This window comes from Elgaria multicarinata, chromosome 9 (genome assembly GCF_023053635.1).
Source record: "Elgaria multicarinata webbii isolate HBS135686 ecotype San Diego chromosome 9, rElgMul1.1.pri, whole genome shotgun sequence".
Taxonomy (NCBI): domain Eukaryota; kingdom Metazoa; phylum Chordata; class Lepidosauria; order Squamata; family Anguidae; genus Elgaria; species Elgaria multicarinata.
The window spans coordinates 42,763,685-42,779,757 of NC_086179.1; positions in this window are offsets into that span (position 1 = coordinate 42,763,685).

Consider the following 16,073-nt stretch of genomic DNA (forward strand, 5'->3'; position numbering starts at 1 on the left):
ACCACCCACCCCCTAATGGGCACAGACTGCCTCTGTGCAGCTCCATGCCCATTTTAAGAGCCCCGCTACTCACGGGGAGGAAGGGATGACCTGGGAGCAGCAGCCATATGGCCCGCACTCCTCAAGATGGTCCCGGAACCACAGATTTTCCATGGTCCAAGATATCCCAGGAAAAGTCCATGGTCCTCCTGGATTTCTCCTGGGATCCTCTGTGCATCATTTGGACACACAAGGATGATCAGGGACTACCCCAGGATATAGGCATGGTGTAGACATGCCCTTATTTGTCCCCAAGTCTCAATTCACATAATGCTGTGTGTTGGAAAGGGAGAAACTATTGCTTGTATGCACATATATTCTACTTTTCATCAATATTAGTGCTTGGGAAGCAGCCAGGAGAAAGAGGCAGCACAATGAATTTTTGTTTTCTTTTATTCACTTTCTATCTGGATAACTTTCTCTTTCCATTTCTCAAGCAAGAATGTTGAAATTTCACTTTAAAAGTTTGATCACTGGTACTACTGCAAACCATTAATAACAAACATGACTTTCTTTTTCTGTGTTTTGATGTGTTATAAAAAAATCACATTCCCTTCTTCCATAGCACGTCTGTTTATGACCTCTAGACTATCAATAGCAGAGAGCTCTTTTGAACTCAGTTTGTTACTTTCTAAGACTCAATTCTTCTTCTTTTATTTAGTCATTTAGTCCTTCCATTCTTTTCTTTTTTTCGTCCTTCACCCCACAGTCATTACTCTTTGTGAAAGATCTCGTGCCAACCGATAGCATTACCTGTTCCCCATTGCCCACTGCATGTATCTCACCAGAATGCTATTTCTAGACAAATGAGTTGAGGCAACAGTCATCTAGTGAAGAGGAGGGGGAAGGGAAGGAGGGAATTATTGTATAAAGAAATCCCAATGCTGTGTGGCTACTACAAAATAAATAAATCGTATAATTACTCAAGTTATGACTTGCTGAATATTTGGTCATTTGTCTACACCATGCATTGAGAATCTGTCCTCATCTGGAACATAGGTGAAAAAGTCTCCTAGGAATTAGATGTTCCCTTTTGGCATGCAGTGCTCAAATTATGGAGGGAAAAGTAGGGGGAAAGTAGTGAAATCCACAAGCCATAACTCTCTAGTTTTAGACAAAGTGTGACCCTTAAGTCTTCTAAAAACAGAAACTAAAGGGGTTGTCCCCTCAACCCCCTATAATTCAGGCACTGTACTCATGACATTGTAAGTCCATAGCATAGTACACATTGACCCGGTTTGCATATAACAACAAGGCACAGTGCGTTAATTTTCCCAGGGGGTGGGTGTCGTTGCACTGCCAGCCACCATTTTTAAAATGCAAAGCATGGCAAGAGGGCATCATGGCTTTTCATTACATGCGAAGTGAGCGAGTGGGTTGTTGGGATGGTTAAAACACCACCCAGAACCCGTGCCCTATTTTAGGGTTGGTTTACTAGCCACCCGAACAAACCACCCTGGCTGGGTTTGCACATAATGACAAGCCATGGCGTGCCCCCACCCAACAGCTTGCATTTTATAAATGTCTGCCAGCACACAGTGACAAGCCCCATGGGGAACTTAACCTATGGTGGCTTGTCATTACATGTGAACTGGCCCACTGTATGCAGTGGCATTACAAGGGGCCACATCGTTTCTCTATTTGAGAGAATCTCTGCAGTTATTTTCAGTGCCCAGATACTGACTGACAGTAGGTGACATGAAAGTTCTGCCTATAGTGGAGGATCCTTGATGGTTCATTCACACATGGAAGATATTGGCCTAATCTATACTAAGCAAGATATTGCACTATGAAAGCAGTATGGAAGCGGTATATAAAAGGCAGGAGCCACACTACTGCTTTATAACAGTACTGAAGTGAACTGACAATTGCTGGGGTCCATTGGCACATACTATATACCACTTTCATACCTCTATATCCTGCTCGGTGTGGCTCCTGATGTTTATATACCACTTTCATACCATTTTCATAGTGCAATATCCTGCCTGGTGTAGATTAGGCCATTATTTGATGTTGTGATGATTGAGTAATAAGCAGGCATTGGTGAACCAGTACTCAATCATGACTAAACTCCTTGCGCTAAATCCAATGTCACATTAATGGAAGTCCACTAGTGTAACAGAACTTTCTCCGTCTCTCCTCTCCCTGCAGCCCTCTGCACAATTCAAAAATCTGCCCTGAAGGGATTCACAGGGCACAGGGGGAAGGGGGAATTCCCCCCTCTCAGGTCTGCTGATGGAAGCAGTTCTGCCAGAAGGATGACCACATTAGATCTAAACCATTGAAAGTGATTTAATAGTGACTAACAAGTCCCATTGACCTCAATGGGACTTGATAACAGTTAACCTTTGCTGGATTGTGTCCCAAGTGTTTGGGGTGTTACTTTATTCTGAAACTGCACCAAAGAGGAGCATCTGGCTGAAAACAGCCTGGGGCTGATTTGTGTTTAATATATCTGTAGACATGAAATTGAATGTGTTGCTCTCTGCTATGCCCATTAACCATAAAAGTGTTCATTGCTTCTCATCACAGATGGCATTCCCATTTCAGCTTTACAACCACTGCCAGTCAGTTTAGTATAGTGGTTAGAGTACTGGACTAAGACCACAGAAAAACAAATTCAAATTTTTACTCCGTGATGAAGCATACTTGGGCCAGTCACTCTATCTCAGCCTGACCTAGTTCATAAGGTTGTTGAAGACAAAATGTGTAAGGGGGATGATGATGATGATGATGATGAATTACATTTATATATCGCCCCATAGCCGAAGCTCTCTGGGTTGCTTACAAAGATTAAAACACTGAACCTTATACGCCACCCTAAGGTTTCTTGAAGGAAGGGTGCGATAAAAATGTAATAAATAAATAAAATCAATTTTACACATCAACTTCTTTAAACTTCACATCTCAGACATCCCATTGTTTCAACAGTTTTTAACACCATCCAATAAAATAGATTTATTATCAAGTTGTCAAGAGTGCTATATTACCATGAAAAATATTGCAACAAAGCTGTATCAGCAATTATAACGATATTTCATAATGCCACAGAACACAAAAACAAAAGTTAATAATTCAAAGTATGATTTCATTTAAAATATTTAACATGACTTCTGATTAAATATGGATCACCTAACATCCCCCTTTCCACTCTTACTTTTACCACATGTTAATTGTTTTCACATAATTGCATACATGTATCTCCAGTAAGAGTTGTTAAGCATACTTTGCTGTGCTTTTTTTTTTAAAAAAAAAAATTAAGCATACAAAAAAGTTAACAATTCAATTACATGGCCCATTGCACACTTCCAGCAAACATCTTTCTTCTTTCTTTTATTAAAATCTACTACTAATACTAGGCTATTGTGACAGCTGTGCTTTCATAAACCAGGTTAAGAAGGAAATAAGGTTTTATTACTTTTCCAAAGACAAATAGATAAGTTAAAAGTAAAGGAAGTCTTATCTAATTTCTACCACTTGTTCGAAAACTACCAGAAGAACAAAAAGAAACATTATTTCGATAGAAGTGGCAGAAACAGTGTATCGATATTTTATAAACAAAAAACTCACTTAAGAAAACAATCCTATGGTTCAGGCCTAGCCCAACCTATCTTGGCAGCTGAGGCAAGAAGCTGTTGTTGTCCACTGCCCACAGGAAGCTTGCCCCAAGCCTCATGAGGCTTTGGTTGACTTCTCACAAGACTTCAGCTTTGTCTTAGGAGTTTTCAAGCAGCGGGGCGTGCTGGGATAGCAGATGATGGCTAAAGAGCCCATTTGCTACTCTCTGACTGTAGCAAATGCCATAGTGGGACAATGGTTGGCAGGCCTCTCATGAGCCTCATAGCACTTGCCTGAAGCAGAGGTGGGTCTCCTGATCGAGCTGGAGAATGGCACAATTCCCCACTCTTCCCTTTCCACCTCTTGAATTGGTTACCTCAGTCTGCCTAATGAGATGGCCAGCACAGCAGTGGTCCCAGGGATGTTGTCCCAGGAGCCATAGGATATGATGGAGTGAGCAGGGAAATTTGTCCTTGGAAAGGAAAATCTAATCATGGCTCGCCCCTGCCAACCACCAGGGAGACTTCTGTCTTGGCTTCCTCCCCAAGCTTGGAATTTTGACCTTAAGAAAGGAGGGGGGAGGAGGCATCTCAGCGATGTCCCAGTAGGCTGGAAGGAAGAAGCTGTAGATCCTAACCCTGGACCACACTCTAACTAGGAGGAACATTTAAACTAGGGTGACCATATGAAAAGGAGGACAGGGCTCCTGTATCTTTAACAGTTGTATTGAAAAGGGAATTTCAGCAGGTGTCATTTGTATATATGGAGAACCTGGTGAAATTTCCTCTTCATCACAACAGTTAAAGCTGCAGGCGCCCTGCCCTCTTTTAAATCTGGTCACTCGAGTATAGCTCCTGCACTTTAACTGTTCTGATGAAGAGGAAATTTCACCAGGTTCTCCATATATACAAATGACACCTGCTGAAATTTCCTTTTCTATGCAACTGTTAAAGATACAGGAGCCCTGTCTTCCTTTTCATATGGTCACCCTATTTAAACCAGACTGTGAGCTGATCTAAATGAATTGCTTTCCATTATTTGCAATAGGAAGGCTTTCCCCCCCTCCAGTTTTCCAAAAGAAAAAGAACAAAAAATAGGGTGGGGTGGAGTAGCCAGAAAACAAGGTTCTGTACTTTTTTTCTTCCTTTCCAGCAAGAGCCTGATAGAGCTTAAGATAGATTGGAGGCTCCGATACTGGAGCACTCCAAAGGGCTTAGCATTGCTCTCCCAGCACACAATCCTATACATACTTCCCTTGGAGTAAGCTCCATTGAGCAAAGTGGAACTTAATTCCACATAAACCTGAATAGAATTGTATGTTGAAGGCATTTATAAAACAACAACAACAATACTACAGCTACACCAGGGCTTTACACAGGTTGACCTCCTGCTGACCCAAGGAGCAACAGGGATCAGGCATCAGGCTCATTCAGTGCATCCACAAGAGAGGTTCTATCTCCTCCTCACACATCTGCCAAAAATTTTAAAACAAAGAAGTGGAAGCCAGATACAGAAGAGAATGGGTGGTGAGGTACAGCTTGTCTTTTGCTGACACCTAAGTGGAAGGAGATCTGAAATTTGGCTACCACCTGCTGCCTGGATGGGAAGGAAATCAGGGCAAGCTACATATGTGTAACTTTGGATTGCATGTCTCAGGTATGTTAAGTGCAACTTTGTGGGTCAAATTCCCATTGCTTCTGAAGGGAAAGGAAACTCTAAAATAAAACTTTCACTTCTCTCTTCTTCCCATTCCAGGCATAACTAGTTGCACGATGAAGTCAATTATGTATGCGATGTGCAACAATTTTTCAGAGCTACATTGAATGGAAGGGAAAACAGGATACACAGTTAAGTCTTTTTTCTTGATATACCTTTTTGTTTTCCTAAGAATGAATATAGATGTAAAGATAGATGCATAGAGCAAACTACAGCTCTGGAATATGAGATCAATTTCTACCCAATTATGTACAGAAAACATTCTTGACTCCAAATACATATTTGTTTATTTGATTTATATTATATATGAATTTTCTAGGCCAGCCTTCACAAACCTGGTGCACCCCAGAGGATGGGTGGGACTACAATGCCCATAATCCTTAACCAGAATGCTGGGTGGGCAATTGAAATTGTAGTCCAACACATCACCTGGAGGTTACCAGTTTAGGGAAGGCTGGTAATCAGCTTCAATGTGAAATATCCTAAAAGCAAAGAAGTTAAATAAAATGTAAGCCAAACATGTACAAATCATGACACATATAACAAAAGCTAAAACCATCTCAAATGAAAGCCAACCAACCACCATTCAAAATTGCATAGAGTAATACTACTAAGAAACTTTGCAAATATTAAACAGTCTGTGAATGAACTAAAATATTCCAACTGATGTTTAAAATGAATAATAAAAAACATGTTAAAAATGTAACAGTGACAATATGCCATGTTATTTCTGGTAAGAGAGTATTCAGAGCCATCATCTGATATAGATAGATAGATAGATAGATAGATAGATAGATAGATAGATAGAGATATTTCAAAGTTGGGAGTTAGTCGTCCCTTTTTGACTGCCTTCGCATTGGCCGATTCTCATGAAACACACTTCATTAGAAAGCTCTTGACATACAGAGTCCAAAATAAAAACATTTTTCACTATAATTCGAATTTGGGAGTTTATGCCCATAAAACTTTTTTTTAAGAAGTAGGCTATCTTCCACAGCAATGTACTATAAAGTTTTATTTTTAATATCAAGAATATTTAAACAAACATAATTAATTGCAAATTGGAGCAAAATGAAATATGAACAGAAAAAAGTCTTTATACACCTTTATAAACACAGGTTCAGGCCAAAGTACAATGATATGCCAGTAACTTGCAGCCTGTAAATAAATCATGAAGGGACTAAGAGTTAAAAGTCACCCAATGAAAAGTCATCCAAAGTTTAGTTAAACCTTTCGTGACATTTTATTTTTCTCTATGAACTGTCTTCATGGCTAATCAACTGGTTATACTATATTTAAATTATAGTTTATCTTCCGTCTTAAAGTTAGTGTAAATATCGCCTGCATTTTAAAAACAGTTAAGCATATTTAAGTTTTCTTGATTTCATTACATATTTATCAACTTCCTGTTTTTGAAATTCATAGATGTGGCCTATTGTTACATTTGCAGCCATTCCAAATTAGGTCCCCAATGCTGCATGTAGCAAGGAAGAAACCAGCCAGAACTCTAAAGGAACTATCCAAGGTGCTAGATCATATCTCCCAAACTGGTTCAGCACCTTGGATAGTTCTGAGTGGGTCTGATTGAAACTCTGGCCACAGCTAGACCTAAGGTTTATCCTGGTGTAATCCAGGGTTCGCCCCTGCCTGAGCACTGGATCCCCTATGTGTCACCTAGATGAACAGGTTTGACCCCTGGACGATCCAGGGATAAACCTTAGGTCTAGCTATGGCCCCAGAGTGGATTCACTGAAATTGGAGCCACCAGCCCCCACTGCTATGGAACCATTTGGAGTGGTCATTAGGGGATTTGGAAAAAGGTGCTGTGTATGCTGATGACACCCAGCTCTGTTTCTCTATAACATCTGAATCAGGGAATGCTATGCAAGGCTTGGACCTGTGCCTGGATGCAGGGTGGGCTGAATGCTGGCCAATAACCTGAGTCTGAATCCTGGCAAAATGGAGGCTCTGAGTGAGGGGCTCCACTCTGGGAACAGGGTCAGTTGCCTGCTCTGGATGAGGTTCTACTCCCCTTGAAGGTGCAGGTCCATCTTGCAGGTCCATTGATCCAGCACTGTCACTGGAGGCACACGTGTTTTCAATGGCTAATAGTGCCTTTTACTAGCTCCAACAGATGAGACCATTATGGCCATTCTTGACATTCCTCAAACTTGGATTACACAATGTACTTTATGTGGGGCAGCCAGGTTGGTAATGGGCACAGTTACACCAATGCTGAGGGAACTGCATTGGCAGTTGGACTAGGTTCAAGGTTTTGGTACTTGTTTACAAAGCCCTCAACAAATCAGGACTACAGTACTTAAAAGAGATTGCCTGACTGCCTCCTCAGTTTCTGCACTCATCAGGAGACACCCTCCTGGTGGTACCCAAGAGATCTAGTTGAGCATGGCTTGGAATTGTGTCTTTAACAACCAGTTTCAAATACTGTGTTGTTGTTGTCATTCTGGAGATCATATCATAAACTTGTAAATTTATGGACTTCAACTACTGATTGTGTTTGGATCCTCATATTGTTCTGGGAGGTGCAAACTGGGTATATTATGGTCCAAAAATGAACTGAAATAAATTTCTTATACATTCCCAGTCTTAGCAAGCAAATTAGGTTTATCTGGCAGTTTAGCTGTAAACAAGTTCATTTGTAAAAATGGAATCTGTCTGTATATGGAACAACTTCCAGCAACAAAGTGCAGGTGTTCAAATAACTGAAGGCATGATCCATCCTCCAGTAATAATTACCATAAGGCCCAATTACACCACTACGTGGCCGTACAATGTCAGTCTTTACGTAAAACAAAAACAAAAAAACAGGCCAGTGTGCATGTCTCATATAATGATCCAACTCCCCCTCTCCTCATCACAACCCCAGGTTCCTCCTGCACCCGGGGGGTGGGGATGAATTTTACCTTTATTGTTGTCCCTGAATTCCAAAGTAAAAATTAAGCAGCAGTACTCATCGAAGTAAAGGTTTATTCACAGTTCTTTTGTTTAGTGTATAGAAATAATTATGCAGTAAGGTGTAAGAGAATTCAACATCTAATTTTAGAATGCGTGGCATTTAAACAGATTTATGAAAATATAATTAGATTGGGGTGGTTTCTTAAAGTAGCACTAAAAGATTTTCTCTTCCTCCCTGACCCCACCAAAAAATGACTAAGGCCCACTCTCTTGGGCCAAACTAGATTTGATGGCCGAAAGGTCTTGTAGAGAACATGGAACTGCCCCAATCTTCTGAAAAGATGGGGTCCAAGAATCCTATTTTAAGAATAAAATGCCATAAAGGTGAGGGGAATTGAACCCTCTCACCATCTCAGGTTAGATGTTCAGAGAGCTAGTGTGGCATTTTGGTTAGACTCTCATGACTGGGAATCATGAGATCTGATTTCTAGTCCCCACTTGGCTATGGAAGCTCACTGGGTGATTCTGGTCCAGTCACAGGCCAGATCTTCACATTGTGCCAAATCATTACAAATGTGGAATGAATAGTAGGATATAACACCATGAAAGTGTTTTTGTGAACCGCCCAGAAAGCTTCGGCTAATGGGCGGTATAAAAATGTAATAAATAAATAAATAAATAAAAGTGGTATATGGAATATGCATAGTGCCCCTACAATTATCAGTGTACTTCAATACCACTATAAAACAGTAGTATAGATCTAGCCACACTCTCAGCCCAACCTACCTCACAGGATTGTTGTGAGGATCAAATTGAGAGGAAGAGGTTTATTGCAAGGAAACAGCCTTGGTTTCCTTGCAATAAATAAATAAATAAATAAATAAGATTCTAACATATGATGGAAGTGGCTTCAACATACATTCATTGTGTTCTAGAGCATTTATTTATAGCACAGCGAAGGTCTTTTCAACTGCAAGTCACTTATCAGGAATCAGCTGAAGAAGGGAATGGTTTGGGGGCTAGGGAACGAAGTGTGTATTTTCACAACAGCTCTCCCCAAATGCACTGATTAAACCAAGGCTAGTGTACTTTGCTGAAGCCTACATAATCAAATCTAATCCATAGAATGCTTTTAGATATAATAGGTATGGTACTTTCTAAAGCAGTATGGTACTTTCTAAAGCAATCAGATATACTGTGTAAGTGGGGAGTCATGTTATGAAATGAAAGGCATGCTTTTCCTATTTCAAAAAAGTAACTGAAAGGGTAGAAAATCAATATGTATTTTTGATGAAGCAGTGGGAGTTCTAAGAAGTCAAAATGCACACATAATAATATCCTGCTGAAACACGGATAATATAAAGTCGGCTAAACCTTGCTGACCATATTCAACCATCTATAATAGCCTGTGACCACCATGGCAGCCAGAACCCCATAGTTTCAGTCAGTTGCCACACATGGGGGGGGGAGATCTAATTTATAAGGATTTGCAGACAGTTCTTCTTAGGGACTACAGAATATGTGAACTGCAGAATATGTGGGTCCCTAATTAAAGATGGAGGCAGACGCAGATTTTAATGCATTGTGAAAGTGGATTCAGCTTTCAACACACATTTGTTGCATGCTCATGCATTTGTTTCCAGAGCAAAGAAAGTCTATTCAAAGCATTACAACTGCACTTAATATCTTGAACCAGTGCTCAAAGGCAGCCACCATGGTTGAGCAGGTTCTGTGGTGGGAACTGGCAGCAACCACTGCTGGATAACCAAGAGGGAAGGGAAAGCCCACCCTTAGGGGTAACCATTGGAAAGCAGGGGTGGACATCACTGATAAAGGCAGGTGTTCCCTTTTCTACCTGGATTACCCTAGAGTGCAGTCTCGCAGTTGCTGATTGTCTAGCAACCCATGCTTGAGCTGCTATCCAGGTGGTGGGGCCAACATGAAACTTGCAGTCCGCAAACAATCCCCATTGCCCCCTAGTACAGTCCCTGCCACCCCCAGTGCCCTCTCCCCAAAAATTTTTAATGGTGTCTGTAGCGGTCAAATTAAACTTGTTTGCAAGCTAAATTTGGCTGTTTGGGGCACTCTGTAGCAAAAGGGGTTAAATATAGCTTGCAAACAAGCTAAATTTAACCATACTAGAATTCTGTAGCATTACGGACCGGTTTGGGCCCTTTTGAGAAGCCCCCTGAGGATTGCTCAGCACTCCATGGACTGCAACTCACAGCAGGGGTCAGGAGGCACCGGAGATTGCCCACTCCTGTGCTGGCCAGTCAGCATTGTGCTGAGAAAATCCCTGCCTCCACTGCTGCCTCCCATTGGTTACTTTGTCCTTCTATCTTGATCACCTTACAGAGAACCACCTTACTGGACACTGCATCTGAGAAAACCCACTGTGTTCAGTAGGCCTTCGTCCTGTAAATGTGCATCTGTACTGCAGACTTAAAATGTCTATTTGTCTTCATCCCAAGTCCAATTTCAAGCCCAGCCTTATTAAAAAAATATATAATTTAGCTTGGCTTGACATCACATTTATCCACAGTTGTGACAAAGGATGAATCCTGAGGTTGTGTGTGTGATTATTTATATAACTTATATAACTTGACAGGTGAAGTTAAACATTTGATCAAGAAGGATCTATATTTTCATTTTCACAGAATCCCTGGCTTCTTTTTGTAATGTTCCATCTGAGAAACAGCCATCACCAGTAAAATATATTCACATTGCTATCCCATATGCACTCATCTGAGAGTAAGCCCCATTGAACTCAGCAGACTTACTTCTGAGTAGACATGCATAGGAACACTGTCAGCTTCTTCTTCTACTGACTATCACAGGATTGGCTACATTATTTTCTATGTTATTTTCATTCTCCACATTTGAGAGGGAAGATAAACTATCAGTTGGAAAGGATGACATGTTTGTTTGCTTTCCTATAGAAATTTAATTATTTGTATATATAAAAGTAGAAGCAGCTCAGAATTTAACATGAAGTAAAAAAGTGAATCAAAAGAGTAACTTCAATTTGTAACACCACATCCTTCTTAACTTAGAAGGCTGTTCATTATATAAATTACACAAGTGGAGAATTGGTACTTCAAAGCAATGGGCTTGTAAATCAACTAAATATCTATTCCTTTAAAAAAAAAAAAAAACTTAGCAATTTGACCTTTTAAGTCAGAAGGTGTAATCAATCCAGGTGGTTGTTGTAGTTTCTTTAATGTTTACTGGCAACTAAAGTATAAATGCCAAATAGTGTTTCTTCCCTCACATATAAGAGTCTGAGGGACATTTATTGTAAAAGTTAAACTGAGTGACAGTTTGCTTTGGTTGATGTGTAAAGTTCTTGACGGTACTGGTTTACTTTCTTCCATAATAAGCAGTTAATAGAAATTCACTGACCTGCGGTGCAGACTTAATTTATCACGGACAATGAGTTGATTTAACAGGATTGGAACGCAGCGGAACAATGGATTTTTTTTTTAGTTGCGCCTCCTGGTGATCTTTAGACATTTTGTCAGTAAAGAAAATCAGTCTTAACACTCAGGAAGGCCTGTGTGACTCTGAATAATTAGGCCACATTTGCAAAAGTAATTGATCAATACTCAGTAGATCAGAGTCAACGAGAAAGTAGAAGATATCTGTTAACTATTTTCTTTTAGGTCTAAACTTTTTCTGTCTATAACACTGGCATTGCATGATTATGGTTGACAGATGGGTTGAATATGTGTAAAATACCAATGACAAAATAGTAAAATATATAAGTCCTATTCGGAGGTTTATCTGCAGCTTACAAAATCCCTGAGATACATGCATTACTAAAAATGGGGTGGGGGATATTTTTCAAATATTCCCAAAAAATCAGGGGATGCTCGGATTTCCACCAAAATAAGCATGAATAACGATCTATGTGGAAGCTCTCATGGTGCCCACTTACAAGTCTGTATCTGAAAAAAATCCCCAAGATATTTGCCTTTCTGAAAATGGGGGGGGATTTTTCAAATATTCCCAAAAAATCAGGGGATGCTTGGATTTCCGTCAAAATGGGCATGTATCTGGATACATTTATAAGCTGTCATGGTGCTGATTTTGATGTTTCTAACTTTAAAACTAAAAAAGTTATAGGCGTTTGACATTTTCAATGCAAGTCTATGGTGGGGGGAAACACGAGCGCTGATCTGGATCTGGAGCCGCAGAGTGGAGCGAACCATAGGCAGAGAGACGCAGGGCAGAGAGGACCCAATCCGGAAGTTGCAGATCAGGATCCAGAGTGGATCGGGGGTCCGTGCACAACCCTAATTGATATATACCATATACTGCTTTCATTCTGCTATATCCTACTTGGTGTGGCTCCTGCCTTTTATATACTGCTTTCATACCACTTCCATGGTGCTATATCCTGTTTGGTGTAGATTAGGCCTGTGTCACATGATTTTGTTGCTGAAATATTAAAACAAGCCCATTTAAAATAGGCCACAGATTCCTCATGAGGCACTCATATTCAAGTATCACTACTTATCTTTCAACCTTTATTTAAGAAATCAAAACTTAGAACCCCTGCACTATCAACATGAGAAATGTCAAAGCAGACAGAGGAAAGCCAGGCCGTAAAGAAGGACACCTTTCCATTATGAATGGGTTGAATACTTCACTTAACATTAAAGGCTAACTCATGGTTTGCCATTTGAACTAATTTACTTTTGTCCCTGTTCATCGGTTGTTTAAAATCATTATTTTGCAACCTGGATCATTCTTAATTAGCCAAGCAAGAGAATATACCTAATTATATAGTTTTTCCTCTTTGCTGTTTAATTAACAAAAGGGCGACAAGGTATTGAATCTTTTTGCTTTCGCACTACAGTTGATATCCATTATATAATACATTAGAAGGCAGAAAAATTACAAGTGAAAAGGCTGAGGTGGAGGAGGAAAGATTAAAAAGGATGAGCATGATGCAAGAACGTTTTTGTATAGGGCTATTTTATAACATGTTTCTGTGCTGAACTTAATTACAGGACCTAAAATGTAGTCTTCTTGGCACAATAAACCAGAGCTGGTTACATAATTATGTTGTAGATTATACTTGTTTAAAAGTTTATCGGAGCCCATTACAATACTAAAAGAGCATCTAAAATTAAAGTATTATAATAGTGATTGCACATCACTTTGTTCAAAGGTGCCTACACCTGGCTTCAAAAGTCAGTCCTTTCTCCACATGAAGATGCTAAGTAGATAACTGGATTTGGCTCAAGTCTTTCAGCACCAACTTTCTGCTGCTCCGACATTAGGGGTTATTCCTACCTTTTTGTGACAAAGTAGCAGCAGCAGCAGCAGCTACCGATGAGTAAAACCAAAACCCAGTAGCAGAGCTCAAGCTTTGCATCACACAAAAGGTCCCAGGTTCAATTCTTGGCATCTCCTGGTAGAATTAGGAAAGAATCCTATAGGAATGAAAACTGGGAGAGCCGCTGTCAGTCCATCTAGACAATGCTGAGCTAAATGGGAGAGGTGATCTGACTCACTATATGGCAACTTCCTACGTTCCTATAATGGTCTAGCTGCCATAACTTGCAAGGAACTTTCTGGGCCACAGGTAAAGCTGGACAGCCATCTGTCAGGTATGCTTTAAGGTAGATTCCTGCAATGAGCTGGAGGTTGGACTTGATGGCCGTGTAGACCCCTTCCAACTCTACTATTCTATGATTCTATGAAGGAGGGGTCCCATCAGATCCCATTGTAAGGTCCACAACTCCTAACATGAGTGGCCAGATCTACACCAAGCAGGATATAGCATTATGAAAGCAGTCTATGGTATGTGTCATGGACCCCAACAATTGTCAGTGCACTTCAATACTGCTATAAAGCAGCAGTGTGGCTCCTGCCTCTTATATACTGCTTCCATACCACTTTAATAGTGCAATATCCTGCTTGGTGTAGATCTGGCCTATGAGATCTGGCCTTTTGTAACAAGAGGAAAGGGCTATCAAGCTATGGACAGCTTACCTCATCCAGGATGTTAGGTTATTGGTTGCTTGTCTAGAAGCCTCTACTTGTGCTGTAGCTACAACTTGGGCAGTATGGAATGGGACAGGGCTGCAAGAAATAACAGAGCTAAAGCCAGCTGAATTAACAAAACCAGAGCTTGCTAAAGTTCTCTTAATTCCTTCTTGAAGCTCATTCCAACTGGTCCATCTAGGATTGCGAGCTTTGTTTTTTTTCCCTTTTTGAGTGAAAATCCATGCATATTTTCATGCACATTTTTCTAAATGTACACATCATTAGCATGCATCTTTGAAGTATATGCATTCTTCTCCCATTCATTAAAGCATTTGTGTGCACGTTTTTCAAAAGTACACATTTTTTTCATGTACGTTTTTCAAATGTATGCTTGTTGTTGAATGCATTATTTTTTTCGGTCAACAAATTACATTGTAAGCTCAGAAATGTACAGACTTTGACTGAAGATTGTGTCCAAATCCATGTTTGTTTTGGGAGCTGCAAAGTGTGGAAATCCTGATCAAAAATGAACTGAAATGAATTTCTCATACATCCCTAGATTTAAGTCATTGATATAAACATCTAGGAGGGAGTTGTGTTGCTGGTGGTAACTTGCAAATTCAGGTTCATCCCTTGCTTTTTACTATTGTCTTGCTCTTCTCTGATATTCCATCGTGTCACCTTGTTAACTTCTCCCCTGTCTAGAAAACTGCTGCCCAAATCACTCCCCTCTTTCATTGCTCTGAGCCCATTTTTGTGAACCGCCCAGAGAGCTTCAGCTATTGGGCAGTATAGAAATGCAATAAATTAATAATAAATAAAAATGATGCCCCTCCTTAGAAACCCAGAATAAAGTTATCTTCCTTGCCCTACTTTACTTTACTTGTCTACACCAAGCAGTTATCCTGGGGTCATCTTTAGGTCGTCCCTGTGCATATAAGTGATGCACAGGGGATCCTGGGGCCAACTGAGGACAACTACAGATTCTCCCCGGGATAACTTCAACTGGGGATTTCCCGTTTTTTCTGTAGTCCCGGGAGAATCCCAAGGACCGTGGCTAGTGTGTCATGGCCTCCTGGGTCCTCAAATGGGCATGGAGCCGCACAGGGTGTTTCCGTGCCCATGGGGGGGGAGCAATTTTGCCATCCCTAGGATGGCAGGGTGGGGTGAGCGTGGAGTTTGGTGGGGGATTCCTTACTTTTTAAACATGCGATGGCTCCTTTTTAAAAAAAAAAAAATGGCACCTGCGATGTCCCTCTTCCCTTCCAGGATGTCGCTCAGCTGTAGAGATGCTGGGGAAGGATCACAGAAGCAGGTAAGTCCGCGATTCTCTCCCACCTTCCCACTACACCCTTAGGTGTAGATGAGCCCTACTTCTCTGTTCTTCTTATATCTGCCCTGACACACCCCTTCACTTGTTCAGCTCCACCACATCAGCTGTTTTCTTGCTCCCTCAAACCATTCTGCCCTTTCTTCCTCACCCACATTGCCATGCCTCATCTTGCCTTCCAGAACACCTGCACAGTACCACTTCACTAATTTCTATTGAGTCCTACTTCAAAACCCAACGTTTCCATGAAGCTACTGACATAACCCCTTAGACATTATAGTCAACTGCAACTAACCCTAAGTATGTAGGACTAGAAAATATTCAGTTTCTTCCCTGTCTCTGCTTTCTCCTTCCTCTATTGTCTTCCCTGTGTTGAATTTTTGATTGTAAGCTGTCTTAGGACAGGGAACTGTCCTCTTACATATTCATATCCTGAGGAGGAAAAGCTTGATGTTCAAATGTATTGGGGGAGGATGAATTGCTCATGAGTTGCACTGCCAGCCTTACCACCAGGCAT